The sequence below is a fragment of the Mobula hypostoma genome, chromosome 11 (genome assembly GCF_963921235.1).
Source record: "Mobula hypostoma chromosome 11, sMobHyp1.1, whole genome shotgun sequence".
Classification (NCBI taxonomy): domain Eukaryota; kingdom Metazoa; phylum Chordata; class Chondrichthyes; order Myliobatiformes; family Myliobatidae; genus Mobula; species Mobula hypostoma.
Window position 1 is genome coordinate 47,623,586 of NC_086107.1, and position 24,131 is coordinate 47,647,716.

The following is a 24,131-nucleotide window of genomic DNA, read 5'->3' on the forward strand; positions in this document are numbered from 1 at the left end:
CTGAATATCGACTCTGCCTGTTTCCCAATTCTGGTTTTTGGATTTCTCTGGATGTTCTGATCTCTCCCTGAACTTTGACACCGACTTTGTTTGCACCTCGGGATTTGTTACTCAATTAATGTCACTGTGTGCACAGTACTGGGTCTGCGACTGGATCCCTGCTCCAGTGTCCTGACACTACAGCACAATGCAGGTCCTTCATCCCACAAAGCTGTGCTGAACATGTCCTTACCTGAGAAATTACCTAGCGTTACCATTGCCCTCTATTTTTCTGTGCTCCATATACCTGTCCAGGAGTCTCTTAAAAGACCCTATCGTATCCTCCTCCATCACCATCGCCAGCAGCCCATTCCACACACTCACCACTCTTTGTGTAAAAAATCTTACCCCTGACATCTCCACTGTACCTGCTTCCAAACATCTTAAAACTATGCCCTCTCATGATAGCCATTTCAACCCTGGGAAAAAGTCTCTTAGTATCCTAATGATCAATGCCTGTCATCATCTTATACACCTCTTTCAGGTCACCTCTCATCCTCCGTCACTTCAAGGAGAAAAGGCCTAGTTTACTCAAGCTATTCTCAAAAGGCATGCTCCCCAATCCAGGCAACATCCTTGTAAATATCCTCTGCACCCTTTCTGTAGTTTCCATATTCTTCCTGTAGTGAGGTGATCAGAACTGAGCACAGTACTCCAAGTGGTGTCTGACCACTGACCAGGGTTTTATATATCTGTAACATTACCTCTTGGCTCTTAAACTCAATCCCATGGTTGATGAAGGCCAATGCACCATATGCTTTCTTAACCACAGAGTCAACCTGCGCAGCAGCTTTGAGTGTCCTATGGGCTCCAACCCCAAGATCCCTCTGATCCTCCACACTGCCCAGAGTCTTACCATTAGTACTATATTCTGCCGTCATATTTGACCTACCAAAATGAACCACCTCACACTTATCTGTGTTGAACTCCATCTGACACTTCTCAGCCCAGTTTTGCATCCTATCGATGTCCCGCTGAAACCTCTGGCAGCTCTCTACACTATCCACAACACCCCCAAACTTTATATCGTCAGGAAATTTACTAACCCATCCCTCCACTTCCTCATCCAGGTCATTTATAAAAATCATGAAGAGTAGGAGTCCCAGAACAGATCCCTGAGGCACACTATTGGTGACTGACCTCCATACAGACCCTTCTACAATCACTCTTTGCCTTCTGTGGGCAAATCAGTTCTGGATCCACAAAGCAAGGTCCCCCTTGGATCCCATGCCTCCTTACTGGCATTGGAGAGTGTCTAGAGCCATTCACAAGAATAAGAATAATTCCAGGAATGAAAAGGTTAATGTATCATGATTGTTGAATGGCTCTGGGCCTGTACGCTGGAGTTTATAGGAATGATGAAAAGTCTCATTTAAACCTTTGAATATGGAAAGGCCTAGCCAGAGTGAACATGGTGAGGATGTTTCCTATAGTGGGTGAGTCTAAGGTGAGAATAGAGGGACATCCATTTTGTATAGAGATGAAAAGTAATTTATTTAGCCAGAGGGTGGTGAATCTGTGAAATTCATTACCATAGATGGTTGTGGATGTTAAGTCATTGAGTATATTTAAAGCAGAGGTCCTTGGTTACTCAGGGCATCAAACATTACTGGGAGAAGGCAGAAGAATGGGGTTCAAAGGGATAATAAATCAACCATGATGGAATGACAGAGCACTTGATGGGCTGAGTGGCCTAATTGTGCTCCTATATATTATGGACTTATCATAGCTATGTAATTCACTGCCATTTGCATATCAACCTGTATTGATTACCTAGATTCACAGTTTGCTAATGATCATGCAGGACATCCCAGAATAACCCAGGCCTTCAGCAGTGAAATATGTAGCCCATTTATCCCCCGTACATCTAAAACCACCAATATAACATCTTACATATATTACATCTATACCTATGCTATTTTTGTAACAGCAATGAAGTAGAAAGGGTTGAAAACAAAGGGAAGATTGATGGCTGAATGGCTATCCTGAATTAGTGAGCACAATGAAGATACTTAGAATTACAGAGGACAGAGTATAGAAATTAATTAATGTTTTGCTAAAAATAAAAAGGGTAACACAATAATTCAGAGACCTGTATTTTTTTATATTATATGACAAGAGCAAGAATTGTACTTTGGTCATCATGCTCTGTGATGACACATTAATCCATTCATTATCGGGGGGGGGGATTTTAGGTCACTAGCCTTTAATCATTTGGTATTAAAGATGATTCATTTTCTATTTTAATTGTACTAATGGGTGTGAATATGTAGATATCCAAAATCATAAGTTAAATTGGATGTCACTTCTATGTGGAAAAAGAAAGCACAAACTTAAACTCAGGTTAATGAAGGACAAGACCCAGACAACCCAGAGATTGACATCGGAAGCAAGCCTTATCCATTTATCTTAAACAAATCCCTGCTGCCATCTTCTGATCTATCCTTTCTCTCTAAGATCAAAGCAACTCAGGCCCCTGGATGGCCTTTTACTGCCTGTTTGAGGAAAATAATTAAATTAGAGGGAAACAAGCTCTTGTCCTTGGTGACCATTTCAGCTTTAAAGACTTCTGAAGTCAAGACGGTCTCATTAGTGGGCTCTTTCATCCAGTGTCTCATACAAGAAATGAAAACAATCAAAGAACATGGAAAGTGAAAGGATGTGGACACCTGGACAAGACTATCTTTGCATCTCTCCTGAGGAAGCTGTTATTAGTCCCTTGCATCCTTAAGCAAAAAATAAAATAACCTCTCAGAAAGATGAATAAATAAACACAAGTTGCAATCAACAAAATGAAAAAGAAGCAGTTTAATATTGATGGAAAACACAGTGCAATAAGCAGTCAATTTGGCATGCAGGTATACAGGGGTTTCCCTGGTCATAACAGAAGCATTATCTATAACTATGTGAAGCTTCATGATTTCCATGAAAATGGTAACAGCACAGTCCATGTTCGAATTCTTGAGTATCCTGCCATTCTTCTTCAATCAATCCCATCAGTATTGTTCCCTTCTCCTTTAAACTCTCCTCCTTAAATTACAAAGCAGTAGAGCATTGAAACAGGCCCTCTGGCAATAATGTTATACCAAGCTAATTAAATGAGTTAAATTCTTAACTGAACTAATATCTTGGTCCTGCACAATATCTATATCCCTCCATTGCCTGCATATTCACATGCCTAAGATCTCTTAAAAACCCCTATCATATTTTCCTCCACTACCACCCCTAGCAAAACATTCCAGATACTTACCACTCACTGTGTGAAAAACTTGCCCTGTGCACCTTAGAACCATAGAACCATAGAAACTACAGCACAGAAACAGGCCTTTTGGCCCTTCTTAGCTGTGCCGAACCATTTTCTGCCTAGTCCCACTGACCTGCACACGGATCATATCCCTCCATACTCCTCCCATCCATGCATCTGTCCAATTTATTCTTAAATGTTAAAAAAGAACCCGCATTTACCACCTCGTCTGGCAGCTCATTCCATACTCCCACCACTCTCTGTGTGAAGAAGCCCCCCACAATGTTCCCTTTAAACTTTTCCCCCTCACCCTAAACCCATGTCCTCTGGTTTTTTTCTCCCCTTGCCTCAGTGGAAAAAGCCTGCTTGCATTCACTCTATCTATACCCATCATAATTTTATATACCTCTATCAAATCTCCCCTCATTCTTCTACGCTCCAGGGAATAAAGTCCTAACCTATTCAACCTTTCTCTGTAACTGAGTTTCTCAAGTCCCGGCAACATCCTTGTAAACCTTCTCTGCACTCTTTCAACCTTATTTATATCCTTCCTGTAATTTGGTGACCAAAACTGAACACAATACTCCAGATTCGGCCTCACCAATGCCTTATACAACTTCATCATAACATTCCAGCTCTTATACTCAATACTTCGATTAATAAAGGCCAATGTACCAAAAGCTCTCTTTACGACCCTATCTACCTGTGATGACCCTTTTAGGGAATTTTGTATCTGTATTCCCAGATCCCTCTGTTCCACTGCACTCCTCAGTGCCTTACCATTAACCCTGTATGTTCTATGTTGGTTTGTCCTTCCAACGTGCAATACCTCACACTTGTCAATATTAAACTCCATCTGCCATTTTTCAGCCCATTTTTACCTTCTTTGAACTTACCCCCTCAACTTAAATGCATGCCCTCTAGTGTTAGATATTTTGATCCAGAGAGAAAGATACCAGCTGTCTATTAATGATTCTCATCATTTTTATAAACTTCTATTAGGTCTCCTCTCAGCCTTCACCACTCCAGAGGAAACAAACTAGCTTCCTCTAACCTCACCTCATACCACATGATCCTAATCCAGCCAGCATCCTGACAAACCTGTTCTGCATTCTCTCTAAGGCTTCCACTGCATTCCTACAATGGGGATGACCAGATCTGAATGCAATACTCCAGATTATTCTAAGTATATCTGCACTATTTACCCCAAATATTTCTTGATGTAGTAAATTCCAAATTCTCTGGGTGAAGAAGTTTCTGATTTCCTAATTTGATATTCTTATTAATTTTCCTTTAATTATGTGCTCTTCCCTGTATTTGGACAATTTTCCTCAGACTCTATCAAGGTCTTTCATAACTTCTAAGACTATTAAATCACTTGTCACCTTTAATCATGAAGAAAACTCCTTTCCTAGCAGCTTCACAGTGTTGATATTACTCTTGCTTAGATCCTTTCCTGTCTTCCATATCATTTGTGAAATGTGCTGGCCACAAGTATTTCTAATATATTCACATAACTATGTGGCAGCCATCTTTGTAAAGCAACATAACCAGGTCTAGTTTTGCATGATTAACTGCAACTTGATTAATTAAAATCACAGAATCATACAAAAAGTGATGCAATGCTATGTAACAAAAAAACTCATCTCACATTAGTTTTCCTTTCTACGCACGATAATCCTGTCTCATCTGGTTGCCAAAACTCAAGCCATTATTTACATTACTAAGTCTGTGAATGATTTTGAAAAAAACTGTCTCACAATATTACTCTCTGAGCAGAGTAAACATAAATTCTCTCATATTTGCATGAAGTTATGGATCTCTGTAATCAGTCCAGCTTTTTTTTAACTCCCTCCAAGAACTAGATATTCTTCCATGCAAATAGCCATGCAAGTAGGAAGGATGATGATGAGATCTCCATCGATCAGGGTCGACCATGGATGTTACATCCTAGCTATCTAGAAATGCAAGCCAGGGCACTATGATATGGAGAGAAAGCTCTCGCCCATGCAGCAAATTTGCCCTCTCCACGCATCTGAGCAACCCAAAGGAACGGCAGAGACCGATGCAGTTTGTCACCAGCAGCATTGTGCATACTGAGTACAAGAACAAGGAAATATCATTGAGGCTGTAAGACATTAGTAAGACATTAGTTAGGGCATCTTGTGCAATTCTGGTTGCCCCATCATGGGAAGGATGTGGAAGCTTTGTAAAAAATACTGACAAGGTTTACCAGAATGCTGCCTAGAATATAGGGTATGATTTACAAGGCCAGGTTGGACAAACTTGAGATGCTTTCTTGAGTGCCAAGGATGAGGGAAGACCTGATAAAAGTCTTTAAAGTTATGAGAGGCATAGATAAGACAAACAGTTATAATTTTTATCTTAGGGTAGAAAGGTCTAATACTCAATGGAATGGATTTAAGATTGGGGCAAACTTAAAAGAAATAGCGGAGCAAGTTATTTTATTTTCCAGTGTGGCATTTATGAGGCTTTTAGAGAGATATATAAATATGCAGGGAATGTAGAGTTATGGATCATGGGCAGGCAGAGGGTACTTAGTTTAATTTGGCAGAGACATTGTGGCTGAAGGGCACAAGCCTGTGCAATACTGTTCAATGTTCTATGTTACAGGACATGCCCTCTTCCCATTACCACTCTCAGGGAGGAGGCACAGGATCCTAAAGAACAACACTCAATATTTTAAGAAGACCTTCTTCCCTCTGCTATCAGATTCCTAAACGGCACTTGAACACGGCCTCACTTTTCCTCTTTTGCACTATTTTTTGATGTAACTTACAGAAAAAATAGGTTGAGAAAATTAGGTTGTTACTGGATCCAAAGAAAGGGAATTTCTAGTATGTCGATGAGATGACTTTTTAAAATAGCGTGGTCAAGCCCACTGGGGGAACAATAGATCTGGATTGGAGGTTATGTAATGATTCAGATTTGATTAGGGAGCTTAAGCTAAAGGAAGCCTTAGGAGAGAGTGATCACAATATAAGTTTCACATGGTGCTAAGTTAGTAACTATCCTCAAGGAGGACAGTTGCTGTGCACATTGTTGGAGGGATTCACACTGCATTTTGAGAAGAAGAAGCTAACATTGGATGTATCAGTATTACAGTAGAGTGAAGGGAAGAGGAGTTGGCCAAAGTTGATTGGAAGGGGACACTAGCAGGGATGATGGCAGAGCAGCAATGGTTGGAGTTTCTGGGAGCAACTCGGAAGGCACAGGATAGACACATCCCAAAGATGAAGGAGTATTCTAAAGGGAGGATGAGGCAACCATGGCTGACATGGCAAGTCAAAGATGGCATAAAAGCAAAAGTCAGGAGATACATCATAGCAAAAAAAAATAGTGGAAAGGTAGAGGATTTGGGAGCTTTTAATAACCCAACAGAAGGCATCTAAAACAGACATAAAGAGAGAAAAGATGAAGTATGAAGGTAAACTAGCCAATAATATAAAAGAGAATATGAAAAGTTTTTTCAGATAAAAGAAAAAGTACAAGGGGGGTGAAAGTGGATATCGGACTGCTGGAAAATGATGCTGCTGAAGTAGTAATAGGGACAGGCAAATGGCGGATGAACTTAAGAAGTATTTCGCATCAGTCTTCACTGTGGAAAACACTAGCAGAATGCAAGATGTTCAAGAGTGTCAGCGGAAAGAAGTGAGTGCTGTTGCTTTTATTAAGGAGAAGTTGCTTGGGAAGCTGAAAGTCTAAAGGTAGGTAAGTCACCTAGACCAGATAGGCTACACCACAGGTTCTGAAGAAGATGGCTGACGAGATTGTGAAGGTTTTAGTAATAATATTTCAAGAATCACTAGGTTCTAGAATGGTTCCCGAATGCAAATCCCACTCCATTCTTTAAGAAGGGAGGGAGGCAGAAGAAAGAAAATTATAGACCAGTTAGCCTGACTACAGTGGTTGGGAAGATGTTGGAGTCTATTATTAAGGATGAGATTTCAGGGTACTTGGAGGCACAGACAAATTAGGCTAAAGACAGTGTAGTTTCCATAAGGGAAAATCTTGCCTGTCAAATCTGTTGGAATCCTTTGAAAAAATAATAGGCCGGATAGACAAAGGAGAGTCAGTGGATGTTATTAGGATTTTCAGAAGGCCTTTGACATGAGGCTGCTAACAAGATAAGATCCCACGATATTACTGGAAAGATACTGCTATGAATAGAAGATTGGCTGACTGACAAGAGGCAATGTATAGGAATAAAGGTGAAATTTTCTTAATTGGCTGCCAGGAGCTAGTGTTGTTCCACAGGTGTTGGTGTTGGGACCACTTCTTTTCATTTTATGTGTCCATGATTTGGATGAAGGAATTGAAGGCTTTATGGCCTAGTTTGAGGAGGACATGAACATAGGTTGAGGGGCAGATAGTGCTGAGAAAGCAGAGCGTCTGTGTAAGGACGAGTTGAGAGAATGGGCAAAGAAGTGGCAGATCGAATCTAGTGTATGGAAGTGCATAGTTTTGCACTTTGGTGGAAAGAATAAAGGCATAGACTATTTCTAAAAGGAAAGCAAATTCAGAAATTGCAAGTGCAAATGGACTTGGGAGTCCTTGTTGAGGATTCTCTAAAGATTAACTTGCAGGTTGTAAGGAAGCTAAATACAATGTTAGTATTTGTTTCGAGAGGCCTCGAATATTAAAGCAAAGATGTAATAATGAGGTTTTATAAGGCAGGGGTCAGACTACATATGGAGTATCGTGAGCAACTTTGGGTCCCTAATCTATGAAAAGATGTGCTGGTATTGGAGATGGTCCAAAGGAGATTCAAGAAAATAATCCCAGGAATGAAAGGGTTAACATATGAGGAACATTTGATGGCTCTGGACCTATGCTTGTTGGAGTTTAGAAGAATGAGTGGGATCTCATTGAAACCTAATGATTATTGAAAGGTCTAGACAGAGTGGATGTGGAGAGGGTATTTTCTGTAGTGGGGTAGTCTAAGACCAGGTCGCCCAGCCCAAGACCAGAGATACATTTTGGTTCTTGGTTATTCTGGGCGTCAAAGGTTATGGGGAGAAGGCAGGAGAATGGGATTCAGAAGGATAATAAATCATCCGTGATGGAATGGCAGAACAGACTCAATGGGCTGAATGACCTAATTCTGTTTCTATGTCTTACGGAATAAATTGCAAAGCTCATGACAAGACGATGCTCGTCTGTGACCTCCAATGAGCTGCAGCTCAAATTTAGTTGGTATTTTAATTGATGAATTGTTAGTTGTGTTTTAGATGTGTAAGGGTGTTTTGGGGGACAGAGAGAGGAGTGTAGAGGTCACATTAGGGTTTAGAAACAGGGAATTAGAGGCCAAAATCTAAGTATCCACTCCCTATTTGAAGACCAGAGATTCAAACATGGGAGCTCCAAGCAGGGAGGAGGAACGAGTTCCAATGACTCTCCAGATTTACAAATCTTTGAGACTGGAGGACTAGCATTTGGGGTCCTGCCATCGGTGAGTCTAGATTTCGAGGCCTTGAGTTCGGTGATCAGCGTGCCCTGGGATGGATGCTGAAGATCGAAGCCCGAGGATGAATTGGACGTCCTGAATTCAAGGTGCTTTGGCTAGAGCCAAGTCTATGGATCTTTGTGAGTCCAATGAGGTGACAGGTGGAATTGAAGTCCGCTGTCTGCAGGCCTAAGACCATGTTCGCGGCAGCATAGCCTGGTGCTTAATGACTGTGTGTGGATGGGAGGGAGCAAAGGGGTTTTGGTTTTGCTGTTGGTGCTTGTTGTGTTCGGTGCTGTTCTGTTGAGGATTGTAGGCATGCTATGTTGATGCAAGAATGCATGGAGACATTGCCGGACTGCCCCCAGCACACCCTTGGTTTTATTGGTTGTTGACATTTCACTGTATACTCACTGTATGTTTTGATGTACATGTAACACATGAACTTGAATGTCGAGACGGGAATCTTGGAAAGACAATCTAAATTCAATACGGCAATACCAGCACTATATTTATCAGGAGGCACTCTTAATGTTTGATGGCCTGCATTTACACAAAACTACCCCATCAGACATTTGTTGACCAAATAAATAAACACAATGCCCATTACTGAATTGTGCCACCAAGCCAGGAGGTTCTGATTTGATGTCTGATCTGCAATGAATTACTTGATCACAGCTGGGGTAACAGCTGGAATATATTACTTAGCCTCAGATAGTAAGCTATTGAAACTACTTGGATTATTCACATCACACTTCATACAGAAACATATTAACCATTTATTTTCACCAAATACTCCCCCTTCTGTGTGATGTTCAAGATTTGAGCTAATTTAAACAAAGATAATATTAAACTGCCCTTTTAATTGGTCACACATGTGGAGCCAATCACAAAGGCCTCACAGAATATTGAGAATATTTAATATCATGTTACTTCTAATGCGTACAAACAGGCAAATATGTAGGCTTAAGGGTGTATGCTGCCTTGCTACTTTTTTCGATAAATCCAGCTTTTACATCAATGCCTAAGTGACGATGTGGCAGCTCTGATGTTTCCTTTCATTATATTTGACACTGTCCTTGAAATTTGAATGGGTACATCCAGTCAAGTTTCAATCATGCGATTGGCACTCATCAAAGATGGAATATCTCTTGTAATCATGAACAAGAGAAAATCTGCAGATGCTGGTAATCAAAGCAACACACCCAAAAAGCTGGAGAAATTCAGCAGGCCAGGCAGCATTTATGGAAAAGAGTAAACAGTCAACTGTTTGGCCTCAGATAGTAAGCTATTGAAGCCCATCCTTTCACCTGAAACATGGACTGTTTGCTCTTTTCATCAGATGCTGCCTGGCCTGCTGAGTTCCTCCATATCTCTTGAAATGTTTCATTTCGAATACTGAACAGGAAATTGAAAGAGGAGGCTACATATTATCCACATCAGGACCACCAGACTTAAAAACAGTTACTTTCCCCAAGCAGTAAGACTGATAAACAACTCCACCCCTCCACACCCCCACCACACCCCCACCACCACTACTTTTCATTTCTTGTCAGAGTCACCCTATGTATAAGCACTCCTGTGCCTAGTGTCATTTCACGGACATATCATTAATCTATGTATATAAGCTATCTTATGTATTTATATTTATTGTGCTTTTTATTATTGTGTTCTTTATCTCATTATGGTTTTTGTGCTGCATTGGATCGCAGTAACAATAATTACATTCTACTTTATGTTTCTGTACTGGAAATGACATTAAACAATATTAAAGCATGTTAATCAATGTCCAAAGTACATTGATTAGATTAGATTATGTGAACACTCAGTCCTCTTTTATTGTCATTTAGAAATGCATACATGTATTAAGAAATGATACAATGTTTCTCCGGAGTGATATCACAGAAAACAAGACAGACCAAAGACTAACACTGACAAAACCACATAATTATAACATACAGTTACAGCAGTGCAAAGCAATACCATAATTTGATGAAGAACAGACCATAGGCACAGTAAAAAAAATTTCTCAAAGTCCCAAGTCGATCAACTCCTGACTCCCTGATAGCAGGCGGCAAAAGGGAGAAACTCCCTGCCATAAACCTCCAGGCACCGTCAACTTGCTGATACCTTGGAAGCAGGCGACCCCAGCTGACCCTGAGTCCATCCGTCCGAAAACTCCAAGCTTCCAACCAGCCTCTCCGATACAGCCTCCCAAGCACCATCCTCTGCCGAGCACGTTCAACCTCTCCCCGGCCGCTGAAACACGCAAAGCCGAGGATTTCGGGGCCTTCAGCTCCGGAGATTCCAGTTACCACATAGTAGCAGTGGTAGCAAAGCAGTCATTTCAGAAGTTTTCCAAATGTTCCGCTGTGCTCTCATGTCTGTCTCCATCAAATCAGGATTGTGCACGGTCCCCTACTTGACAAATAACAGGTATTCATCACTGAAGTGGCTGCGTGCGCTGTCGTCGTGCCGTCACTATCTCCCCCCTCCTGGGAGGTTTATCAAAGTATGTATTTTATAGATAACCTTGAGATTCATCAGTGAACCATACTTTATTAATTCTGTGCAGGAAGGAAGATCCAAATAAGATGATCTCTCCACTTAACTTTGTATCCAGGTTTGACTCAGTTGAAATTGACCAGCACCCCCTCCCCACAAACCTGATCTCTTTTTCAAGATCTCAAAACCCCACTCTTTTGGAAAACTCTTATTCTGATACCAAATTAGCCAGACTCTAATATATTAATGCATTATTATTATTGGAAATTGGATTGCGTAGAACTTGCTTTAAATGATCCAGCTTTGAACTTAATTGGACTAACTTACAGAAGGCCATTGATAGAACTGGTTTTGTAATTGAATCAGGCACTTCACATTAATGTCCCTGATATTTTCCTTGCTCAGATATGCATCAGGTGTTCAAGTTGATTGTCATTCAGCCTTGCAGATGAATACCTCCGGGATCAAGGTGCAAAACACAGCACCAACAGCACACAGCATATAGCACATTTATTTACAATAGCCGTATAACATATAGTCACACAAAAAACAGTATAGTCCAAGTCCCTGAGTGGCATGGCCTGTAGATTAATGGTGCATGGCCTGGTCCAGCTTGTCTTTCACTGAGAGAACAATGGAGGGCAGCACCAATGGAAGGACGAGCCTCCACTCAGTACAGGTTCCAGCCTGACCACAGAGGTCTCTGCTCTGGACTTATTGCTGGTACACAATAAGTCCAGCCCCATCACTACTGGGCAACTCGTTGATGGGTTAGACTTGCAGTACTTGACGTTCTTCATATCCAAAAGTGTCTTGCAATTGAAAAACATAAAGACATAAAGGAGAAACAATAACACTATTGATTGGACTGGAGAGGCCGTTGTGACCTTGCGCACCACAGCCTTACTCGTAGGGAGATTATTATTCCCATTTCCACTCTTCCAATATTAATTGCAACGGAAAGTTCCACACTAACACTGCAGGTAACAGTCTCAATGAATTAGGAGCATATCCTGCTAGCAGTTTTTAAAGCTATTTAAAGGGATCTTCTGCTGTCATTAGCAGACTTGGCTGGCAGATTATAGGCTGCATCATCAGTTTCCAATTTCCACAGAAAATAGCACCATGCACAGGGAATGCTTGTTCCAGCATTTCCCAGCTGGCACCTAAAGCACACACCAGTGATAACACAACCAAAGAATACTCCATGACTGGATGCATCAATATAACAATATGTCATTGGGTTGTGAAGCTCAAGCAAGGAGACACAGATTATCTGTCACAAGGGGCCTAGTTCCACATCTCCTCTGATGAGCCATCTATTTGCAGCTTGGTCTTTCCAAGGGCGTCAACACTGAGTTACATGAAATTCTTAGGAAGACCTTCAACCAAGGCCTGAGTTGAGACTGCTCTCTTTGTGGAGGTCAAGGTTATATTGACTCTAATCCTTCTCAGCTGTGTCAGTAAATTTGCTGCTTACCATTGCACAAAATGTCCTCTGAGTCATGAATGCTGAAGGAATAGTTCCATCTGCTTTGACATCAATGATGATCTGATTACATCTGAAACTCTGGCATTTCCTCATTGTGAATCCAGTGCTTCTGAAAAGCTCCTTTATACTGTACCAATAAGTAACTCAGACACGGCCCATAAAATTCCATTTTATTGTTGTCCACAGGTCTGCCTCTGTTGAATATAACACAATAACAAATGATTCTCTGACTCCAAAAAAAAAACAAAATGCTTGATACAAATCTCTGCTTCATGTAGTAAGTAGAAACATGCTTAGACAACTGTAACTTCTCCACAAAATACTCTTTGCACTGGTCATTTGAGCTAAATATTGATTGAAACCCATTGGCCTTCCACTCATCTCTAAGAGTGGTCAATGTTCTAGCCACATCAACTGTGGGTGACGCACAACATATTGATTATGGTTAAAGGGATGTATTGAAAGGTTATCATTTCCTGCTGATAAAAGACAAAGCATTCAACAATGAGAATCACCTCACATGACTCCAAATGAAATTACATTTGAAATTTTACAAAAACTGAGATGAAATATTAGCAGTGGAAACACAGTGTTTCATTATTCAACAATTAGATTTGATCTCTCCCCCATCACAAGCCATCACTCTCTCACCTAACCCTGCCATTTTTAATGCCCTGCAAAAGGTTGGACTCCCAGAGAAAAGACAAGCAAATGATTCATCTCAGCATTCAGTCTCTCTCATATTTCTCTGCTCTCACAGCAGGACTTCCCTCAGAGGTGCTCATGATTACTGTCACAAGAGTGGAGTAGGAATTGCAGTGGAGGGCATATACAATCATTGCTAGAATAACAAAACTGCTGTATGAATCTAAATTATTTTGGAATCACAAACTTATTGGAAGCAACTTAGACTATTGCAGAAGTACAAAGAAGGCTACCTCTATGAGATCCTCCAAATCAATTGGTAGAATAGGTCTACCAATGTCAATATTCTTATCTCGGCCAATATCTCTCAACCCACCACCCATTTACTACATAGCTACAATGGATAGGCCACATCAGCTGTCTGACCAGTGTCAAATTCTTAAAACAAGCATGGTACTCAAAGCTCTTCCACAGTAAGTGATAAGCACGGGAAGAGAGAAAATACCTATAAAGCACTATAACACAAACACTATAAAGCAGTTTCATCTTACACTTTTGCCAGTGTAACAATATTTTTTTTCTCTCAGGGCTTAATGGCTGTTAGTGCTGAATGTAGCCATGTTTTAGTGCAACAAAAAATAGATGCCATCCAAAACCTGGGCAAATAAATTTTAGGGAATATTTAAAGCCACAGTAACCACATTAAAGCATTTTTGCATGAAATATGACATAATAGGCAGCTAGAATTTGAAGACCTCTAATCAGTTTTTCATTGTTAATATAACTTGAGTAGAAGCTACAATTAATGAAAATAACACATATGTGGGGCATGTCCATTCATTTCATTACTACGTTCCATTCACAAGGTCAGATGCCCTACCAAAATGAGTTGTCATACACTGCTGCCAACATTTGATTCACACACATCAATAGGATCAAAAGCTGATATCTACCCAAACATGGATATGTACAATGAATTCTTCACTGTGTAAAAATTACTCAAGTAAAAATGCTATGTTTCCATGTTACCAATCAAGAACCTTTCCAATTAGTCACTTTGAATATTTCTGTCAGGCTTCTTATTCCTGTACTTTTCAACTTGGGTTAAATTTAAAGCCTTCTTCGTTTTGTGGTTCACAATTTTCATGAAGAACAAACTAAACTTAGAGACATTTGCCATTGTAGGATTTAGTCTCTAACTTGTGGTTCAATGGTCCAATAGTTTTATTTAAAATCGGGGAATGTGTACAGTATACAACCTGAAATTATTGACCTTCACAGACATCCACGAAAACAGAAAAGAACCTCAAAGTATGAATGACAGTAAAACGTTAGAAGCCCAAAGCCCCTCTCCCCCGCCACCTATGCACAAGCAGCAGCAAAACATCAACCCTCTCCCACTTATTTCAGCAGGAAGCACTGGCACCCATCACCCACCAAGCAAGCAATAGCAAAGCTCCCAAAGAGCGACTGTGAACTGCAGACCAGCAAGAACGAGTTGTTCACCCAACAATTCCACATGCTGCAGGCTCTCGCTCTCTCCCTAATAAGGGGCAGAGAGGTGTCACCCCTTTTCCACGGCAAAAAGGGAGACCAACAAAACAGAACATCTTGCTGATTACGATGTTACAGTCTGCTGTATCGCTTTTATTTTGCATTCTCTGACTCAAGAATCAGCAGCAAACTCTCCCCACCATCGAGAGAGGGAGAGAGGGAGAGAGAGAGAGAGAGAGAGAGGGAGAGAGAGAGAGAGAGAAATCATCCAAGTACAGAGGCCTCCGACAGCCAATCCACAGTTTGTGTTGCTCTGTTTCTACCACGGCACCTTAGTTAGTGACACCAGCATGGAATTGGTTCGTCCACGGGGCTGCAGGGCCTACCCCAAAGGTATGCGTCTTCCAGACCGCATCTTGGGGATATCGAAACAACGGCCGGTCGGTAAGCTCCAGAAGCATGAACCACCATGCTAAGAACAACAGTTTGAGTGCAGCTGTAGAACATGGCCTCCAACAGAACCCCATCTACTTTGAAAAGGAAAAAAAGGAGACATTAAAGGGAAGAAATAAAATATTGCTCATTTTAGATAGAAAAATATTTTCCTTAACTATGAATGTGCATTGGATTATTAGTTGATAAACACCAAAGATTTGAGAACAATTCTGCAAAACAAATATATATATGCATTTGAAGTGGGAGTAAGATTGTCTGAGCCAAGTTCAGTGATCTTATGTGTTAAGTTCTTAATAGCATTGTAACTTCAGCCTGGCCAGAGTTGAAGGAAGACTCTTGGGAGGGGTGGGTGTGGGGGAGGGGGAAATCGGTTGATCTTGCTTTGTAATCTGTAAAATATTAAGCTATTTCGCAGAGGAGCTCGAAGACATCTCAGCTCCTACGTTCTTTGATGGACTCATGTCGAGCTGAGTATTTTCAGACATCCAAAATTTGGATAGGATGCTCGTCATGTTTCAATAGATTGATCATCGGATGGAGAGCTGAGGGTAAAGGCTGGGGTTTTGAGTCAGGTTCAGGGTAAATCCCTTCTTCTCCTTTTCCTATCAGATTTTATAACAAAGTCATTAAAGAGATACTGCCAGCACAAATGGTGGATTCAAGCTCAATTTCAATGTAGAAGCAAAGTTTGGATAGGTACGTGAATGGTGGGGGTACGGTGGGCTTTGGTTCCAGTTCAAGTTGATAAGAGTAGGCAGTTTAACTGGTTTGGCATGGACTAGATGGGCTGAAGGGCCTGTTTCTGTGCTGTACTTTTCTATGACTATGACTCTATAATATATCTGGAGTCTAACAGTGCAGGGAAATCCTATTGGCAGCATGTGCATGAAAGAGTGGAGAACACATGCTGAGGATCTTCTACTAAATCCCATTCACAAAGGCTTATTCAGAAATGTATTAAGGGAGTTTCAAGCTGAATATTTTACAGATTACAAAGCAAGATCAACCAATTTCCCCTTCCCCCACACCCACCAATCCCAAGAGTCTTCCTTCAACTCTGGTCAGGCTGAGGTTACAATGCCATTAAGAACTTAACACATAAGATCACTGAACTTGGCTCAGACAATCTTACTCCCACTTCAAATGCATATATATTTGTTTTGCAGAATTGTTCTCAAATCTTTGGTGTTTATCAACTAATAATCCAATGCACATTCATAGTTAAGGAAAATATTTTTCTATCTAAAATGAGCAATATTTTATATTTGTTGTAAAAGATAAACAGCCAATAACAAAGTTATTTTTGAAGGATAGTGCATCCCATTGTTTCACCAGAGCTATGAACGCAGCTGTCGTACTGAAATTAATGATGCAATTGTAACATTCTTGCTTTATATTCAATACATTCTTGGATAACCTGGGACAATTCCAAACCCTAAGACTTAGTACAGCATGCTAAACATTTACTACTGGGGCTGATGGATTGCCCATTTCATTCTTATTAATAACTCGTACAAATATACATATTATATATAGTTTGAAATCCACCACTCCAATCATCACATTTTGTCACGTATGACTGATATTTTTAATGGTATGCAAGGTTAAGAGGAAGTAAATATTTTCCAGTTACTATCAATCAGCAAACGAGCTTTATGTTTTCAGAATATGCCTTCCTTTATGGCAATCATACTATTTATTGTTGAATGGATGATTCAATGTGCCAGAAAGCTGCATTGTATTTAACTGATTTTATAATACCCCAACTTACCTTGCAAGTTATCACAAGTGACTCATTTATATGTTATTTGAAACTGTAGGCATGTTATACAATATATATTTGTAGGTGGTCTAAACATACAGCCTGTTGTGGCACATATATACAATTTATCTCACACTTGGCTCTTGGGTAAATAAAATATACCACGTAGGGAATGGGAATAATAAGCAAATCATGCCTTGAAAGTATGGAACAGAAAAAGCTATTTGCTACTAAATGACCAGGGAATTAGAAGAGGATTTCACATAGCTTCATCTATTCAGTAGAACAAATAAAATTGCAATATGTAGTATGCATATTTGACAGCACATGCTTTGACTAAGAACTAACAATTAACTAGCATACAAAGTAATAAATCCTATAGATGATGATCTTTTTCAAAATTCAATTAGTCACCAAATAGAAATATAACTTAGCTTGCCTCAGTTTTTGAGAGCATTTGAATCTTGAAAATGCTGCCTTTAACACCTTGCTGAAGAGTCATTTGGGTGGAAAACTTTTTTTTGGCCCAGCACACAGAAATATATATTTGCATTAGTTTTCTCTTCAGCTAGGAAATGTTAAAGGTTGAATGTTTATTTGTGTATGACACTTTTCCGTTGCTGCTGTAAATAAACTGGAAGCATAGTAGAAAATAAGCCTTCTGTATAATGTTCCCAAGCCTGTCCTCATCTAACCTTCAATGCATGTCATACTTTTGCAGAGCAGTATTCCGGACTTGGAACACACCAACACACATACACAGACACAAGAGCTAGTTAGTCTTCTCTGGAGATATATGGCATACTTAATGTTAAAAATAAACTTCAGTCATGTTCCCCACAAAGGCATGACCTCTAATCTTTCAAGCTATGAGTGTAAGGCAGATCTACCTGATTACTTTATAGCAATGTCTTAATTTTTTTTCTGCATTTTACTGTAAAAAGGATCTGCAAAGTTATCAAGTAGCCGAAGAGACTACATTCAAAATAATGTATAAATGAATGAGATGTAAAGTGGGTAAAATATTTCAAAGAATGCTATTGATTGAGGAGTTTAAAAAAATAAATAAAGTGGAGAATGGGAAATAACTCAGAATCCCTCAACTGTCCAGGGAGAGTATAATTTTCATGAAAAGGGTTCATCAGTTTAATGATCGAGTACCTGGAACTTTTCATTATTATGTACACATCAGTTATCAAAATCCTGGAACAATCATGCCACAAATTTAACAACCGTTTATGAAACTGCTGGGGTTTCCGGGGCTTCAGGCAAGAATTTTGAATGACTCTCTGTGACTTGGACACTTTCAAGTTTTTAACAAATTAGAAACAGTTTAAGAGAACTTTGGCATGGGGACACCAGATAGCACTTAAAGACCAAGTGTCCTGAATGTCAGTGATGGATCTCCATTGCAGATCATGTCAGCCCATTTTCTTACTGCACCCACCATTGTCAAAATTGGAAGTTGGTTTTTAAGATTCCTTCCCGAATCTTTCAAGTTTCCACGATGAATTAGATTTTGAAGGGCAGATTTTTTTTTAAATTGAGCATTTTGTAAATTGTCATCACGTTTACAGTCCAGTACTCATGATTAATAATTATACTGATGGAAAGGACTGATCATAAATTCTTGACGGTGTAATGTTATAATAGTAGCAATACATGACCTTCTATGTTTGATACAGTGAAGGAATGGCAATTTTACCCCATAATCCCAAAATAATTTACTGCCTTTTACAGGATTATTACGTGCTGTTTAATGTGCATACCTCAGAGCAAGTTGGGATAATAGAAAGTGGGTGAACCTAGTGGATGTTACCCCTTTGAATGCTGAGGATTAGGATTAGAGTATCCAGCCTCGCTTTTCTAAGGTGAAGGATTCACTACATGAGACAGTAAGTGAAGCATGATTTTGCAAATCACCAAAGGAAAATATAGGTTAAAATGACTTATAATATCTTAAAACTAAAATTAAAACTTATGTACTGTGGGTCAGCACTGTTTCTTATTTAATGTTCTCTTATATAATCACACAAACAGAGATAATGGGAACTAATTTGCTGAAGAGCCTTTCTTACTGTCTAAACCCAGAATAATTTACTCTGAGGAAAGGAGAGTGATTCATGATGACTTCCTCATTGCTTGCTCGACAATACTCAGTACTGAAGTCAGGAACCGCATTGAATGGAAATAACATGGAAATTTTCAACACACAACTGAGGTACCTCACTAATATTCAATAAGGAGAAATTTTAGAATGTTGTGCAAAGATTGTTTGGCAACCAAAAGGTTAATGCTGAATTGGAACATTCTACACTCTGCCTTCGCAGTCCTGACTTTCAGAATAGGCGGAAAGTATAGGATTAACACATATAGAAAACCAGCAACCCAAATCTAATGTCCAAGGCATCTTTAACAACATATACACAAGGATTCTTTTTTCGTGACACAATTTCATTTCCTTAGCCAGCGTTTTGGGTTTCAAATATGATTTTTTTTCCCTCTTAAGCCTCTTCCTGTTGAAGAATTATTCAGTCAATATCTACATTGTCGTGTAATGATTTGAGTTAGAAGTTTAAGCGTGCTGAATTGTAGTCGTCACGGGGCTTTCAACATCATTGTTGAAAGGCAATACAACAGAATGCAGTAAAGTCATTTGAGTGTAGCATTTTCTACTGAGAGTGTGCCTCTGTCCTTCCACACAGCGTGCAGGGGGCATTGTTAATCCCTGGAGCAAGACTAGGGAGTAGTTTGTGGTGCAGCTGTCTATTGCTAGAACACAGGCAAATTGTCCTACATGGGGTCAGCTGCACCAACAAATGTCCATAACAAATGAAGAAACAAGATGTTTAAACCACAGCCTTCAGCCCCGCACAATACAGGACATGTGAGACTGAAGCCTGGTACATTGTCTAAATCAAACTATTTGAAAGAGGCTTAGAGCCAAGTGGTAGCATCACGTCAGTGGTGCTGGAGGAATGTCCCTGAGTTAAGTAGGGCTCACAGTGAGGCTGATTTCTCTCATTCAGTTCAGTGTGGTTTAGCAACTGATTATTCACACTTGAGTGAGGTAATCTCAATTCACATCTTGGGAGTTTATAGTAGCCCACAGAATAATTGCAAATACACGTCAAGTAATTTAATGAAGGAAAAAAAACTAACTTTGATATTAAACCAGAAAATGATAATCCTAAATGCAGGTAGTTTATTAGATGAAGGCCTATGCTGAAACACAGTGGACAATGTAATTTAAGCTGCAGGTGAATTCATTAATTGATTATTTTTAATACGGTGACATTAAATTGTACTTTGCAGCAGTCAAGAACTTAGAACTTATTTAAGAGTTGTGAGAATCCAGAGAATTAGCAAAATACTCATTGGACATAAAATGCAAAACTTACTGAACAGGTATATAGACAAAACACCGAAACTTTTATTTCTATTCAGGTCAGGACCGTAAGACCATAACAGATAGAAGCAGAATTAGGCCAATTAGGCCATTTGGCCCATTGACTCAGCTATTTAATCATAGCGGATCCTTTCCTCCCCTCCTCAGCCCCACATATCTGTTGGCTAGCTTACCTTCACATTTCATCTTTTCTCTTCTTATTCCTTTTTTAGTTGTCTTCTGTTGGTTTTTAAAAGCTTACCACTATTTTTTGCTATATTTTATGTCCTCCCTTTTGCCTCAATGCTGTCTTTGACCTCCCTTAACAGCCGTGGTCACCTCATCCTTCCTTCTTCACTGGGACGAACTGAACCTGCATCTTCTGAACTACTCCCAAAAACTCCAACCATTGCTGCTTTACTATCATCCTTGCTAGTGACACTTCCAACCAAGTTTGGTTAGCTTCTCTCTCATGCCTCTGCAGTTACCTTTACTCAACTCTGATACCGTTACATCTGATTTTAGCTCTACCTTTCAAACTGCAGGGTGAATTCCAACATATTATGATCACTGCCTCCTATGTGTCCTTTTATTTTAAGCTCTCTAATCAAATCATTGCACAATACCAAATCCGGACTTGCGTTTTCTCTTGTGGGCTCGACCACAAACTGCTCTAAAAAGCCACCTCATCGGCATTCTAGAAGTTAATTCTCTTGGGATCCAACACCAGCCTGATGTTCACAATACATCAGCATATTGAAATGCCCCATGACCATTGCAACTTGGACCTTTTCACATGTCTTTTCTATCTCATGCTGTAATTTTCTACTATTTCAAACTCTGTATTGACTCCCATCAGGGTCCTTTCATTCATCTAGTTTCTTAACTCTACCCACAAGGACTTTTCAGTGCATTGACCAATTCTATGTACTGTTTTCTAAGGATATAATTTATTTATTTTTTGCCAAAGGTGTGATCTCTGTCAAACTTCTTATTCTAAAAGGCAAGATTTCAATCTTAAAAACTTTTAGAATAAATACCAATCACTGCCAGTACCAAAGTGCCATTTTGCCTGAGCTTCATGAGATTATAGAGAGATTGAAACAATTGTTAAAATACAAGCTATTTAATGTATTGTCCAAGAAAAGAAAGATATATAATTACATATTGCCTTTCATGGCCTGTGGACATTCCAAAATACCTTTTTGACAATGAGGTACCTTACACGAAGTGCTATTTGTTTGAAGGAATACCAGTTTGAAGCCAACTTCTACTAAATAGCTGCAATCTTCAACAAAATATGTATTCACTAGATACTATTTTATCAGTTCATATTCAATATGACAAAATAAAAATTATTTAGCAATCCAATGCTTCAGGAAATCTAATTTGTAAATTTATTCATTCTCATTTCAGAATTTGTGTGTCCTGGAAAGTACTACATATGGTCAAAGTCATAGAGTCGTGCAGCACTGAAACAGGCACTTTGGCCCAACTCATCCATGCTGACTATGTTGACCAATAAGCTACTGTACCTTGCCCATTGTCCATTGATAATTACCGCACAATTAGTCAACTCTCAATCATTATCAAAGTGATAGACGTTATCATTGACAGTCTATCCAGTGGCACCAATATCCTACTCACCACTTACCAGTTTGGACTTCTTAAGAACTGCTCAGCTCCAGACATAGTCAAAGCCTTGGCCCAAACACATAGAGAATCACAGAAACTTACCACCAGCTGTTTAGGGTCCTTCTCCCCCTTTATTTCAACCATGAGTCTCTCAGTCCTTGTCTGGACAACCTACACAATACTGTCAACATTTTCATCTTACAACTGTGGTTGAATCTCCATGGAGACATAAGGGAGTGAGGGAGGGAACATTGACTCAGACCATGAGAGGCCTGCGTTGGGCATTTTCATGCCTTACAAGGCGCAGATTGGAAGTCTGTGTGGGGCGCCACTCCTCACACAGACACTAGAGCAATGTGTGATTAAGTGCCTTGCTCAAGGACACAAACACACTGCCACAGCTGAGGCTGAAACTAGCGACCTTCAAATCACTAGACGAACGCCTTAACCACTTGGCCATATGTCCATAAAATCCCCTGATATTTTAAAAGTGACACTAGGAAATGTTTTTTTTATTCTGGGGGAGGTGGAGCGGAGTTTGCTCGTGACTCACAGAATGCCAATATATAGAAACAATAATAAGCAGGAAGACAAATTAGGGTTTGATGTGCAAAAAATAAGTAGAAATCAAATTAGTGTGTAAACTTCTGGCATATTACTATTGTTAGTTAAGGGAGGATATGCTTGTGGATAGAGGATGCAGGAAATGATCACTAAACTGATTTCTGATGGGCTTGTCTAAAGGGATAAAACTGGCTAGGTGAGATGGATATTCTCTGAAATTTATAATGCTAGGTGATCTACAAATAAGATTGCGAGGGGCATAACTCCCATATAAAAGCTGAAAGACCATTTTAACTAGCTGGAAAAAAATAAATACATGGTTATTTAGGACCAAAACAAGGAACTTAATAATTCAGCCAATCTAAATTTTCTCATTTCTCTCCCTTAAAGGGGCATGTTGTTAAGCATATTCAGTGTTAAAGTCAATAAGTGATTGTACAGTAAATGGATCAAATTATATCACAATGGGTCAGGAATGTATTAAAATATAAACCATGATCTTATCCAACTTTAGAATAGATGCACAGATGGATAGTCCACCCCCCCACCCCCATTTCTACTTGTTATTCCCTAATTTGGGTGGCTTGGTAGCATAGTGGTTAGCACAATGCCTTACAGTATAGATGAGCCAAGTTCAATTCCCTCCACTGCCTGTAAGGAGTTTGTATGTTCTCCCTGTGACCGCGTAAATTAGGCTAGCGTTACATTGTGAGCTGTAGCTCGGAGGGCTGGAAGAGCCTACTCCATGCTGTATCTCAATAAAATAAACTTTAAAAAATGGTAATAAAAATAATTGAGGGATATGTGCCAGGCATTGAATAAGGCAGTAGACACAAGTCCTAACCTAACCTTCCCCGAGCTAGAGAGCTAGAGCAAAGAGAGCCAACAGCTAAGATTACTTAAGGAATAATGATTACATGGACAGAGTGCAAAACTACTCCTTAGCATTAAGGAATGCAATGGTTTTACGGGTTGGGGTGTTGGTCTTTGGAGTTCAATTCCAGCATCCTCTATTAGGAGGCTCTGTCCGTCAACCTGCGGAATGCATGGGTTTTCTCCGAATCCTCCGGCTTTTTTCCACAATTGAAAGACATACCGGGTAGGTTAGTTGGTCATTGTAAATTGTCCAGTGATTGGATTAGGGTTAAAATCAGGGTGATCAGGCATTGCTAGGCAGTGCGGTTCAAAGGGCTGGAAGGGCCTATTCTGTCCTATACCTCTAAATAAAATAAAAATTAGTCAGTGTCTTCAGAAACAAAGTGTTAACATTAAAGGTAGTAAAACTGCCCGATGTACTCAACACATCATTAATAATTTAAAAATTAGTCCAAGAAGTTGAATATCTAAAAGCATAATACGGTAAAATACAGTAAGCCCCAACTCTTACATCAGAATGCTGTTCATTGACTTTAGTTCGGCATTCAATACTGTGATCCTCTC

The 24,131-nt window shown here is 39.7% G+C and overlaps 1 long non-coding RNA gene across 1 annotated transcript in view; it reads right to left on the minus strand.

The window, feature by feature from the left end:
* Positions 1–2,860: 2,860 nt before the first annotated feature.
* Positions 2,861–24,131, minus strand: part of LOC134353712 (uncharacterized) — a 44,152-nt gene continuing 22,881 nt past the window's right edge. Inside the window, exons 2-3 of the long non-coding RNA XR_010019663.1 lie at positions 12,736–12,941; positions 2,861–3,069 (exon numbers count right to left, since the gene is read on the minus strand). This is a non-coding gene — a long non-coding RNA (uncharacterized LOC134353712). The remainder of the gene's footprint in view (positions 3,070–12,735; positions 12,942–24,131) is intronic.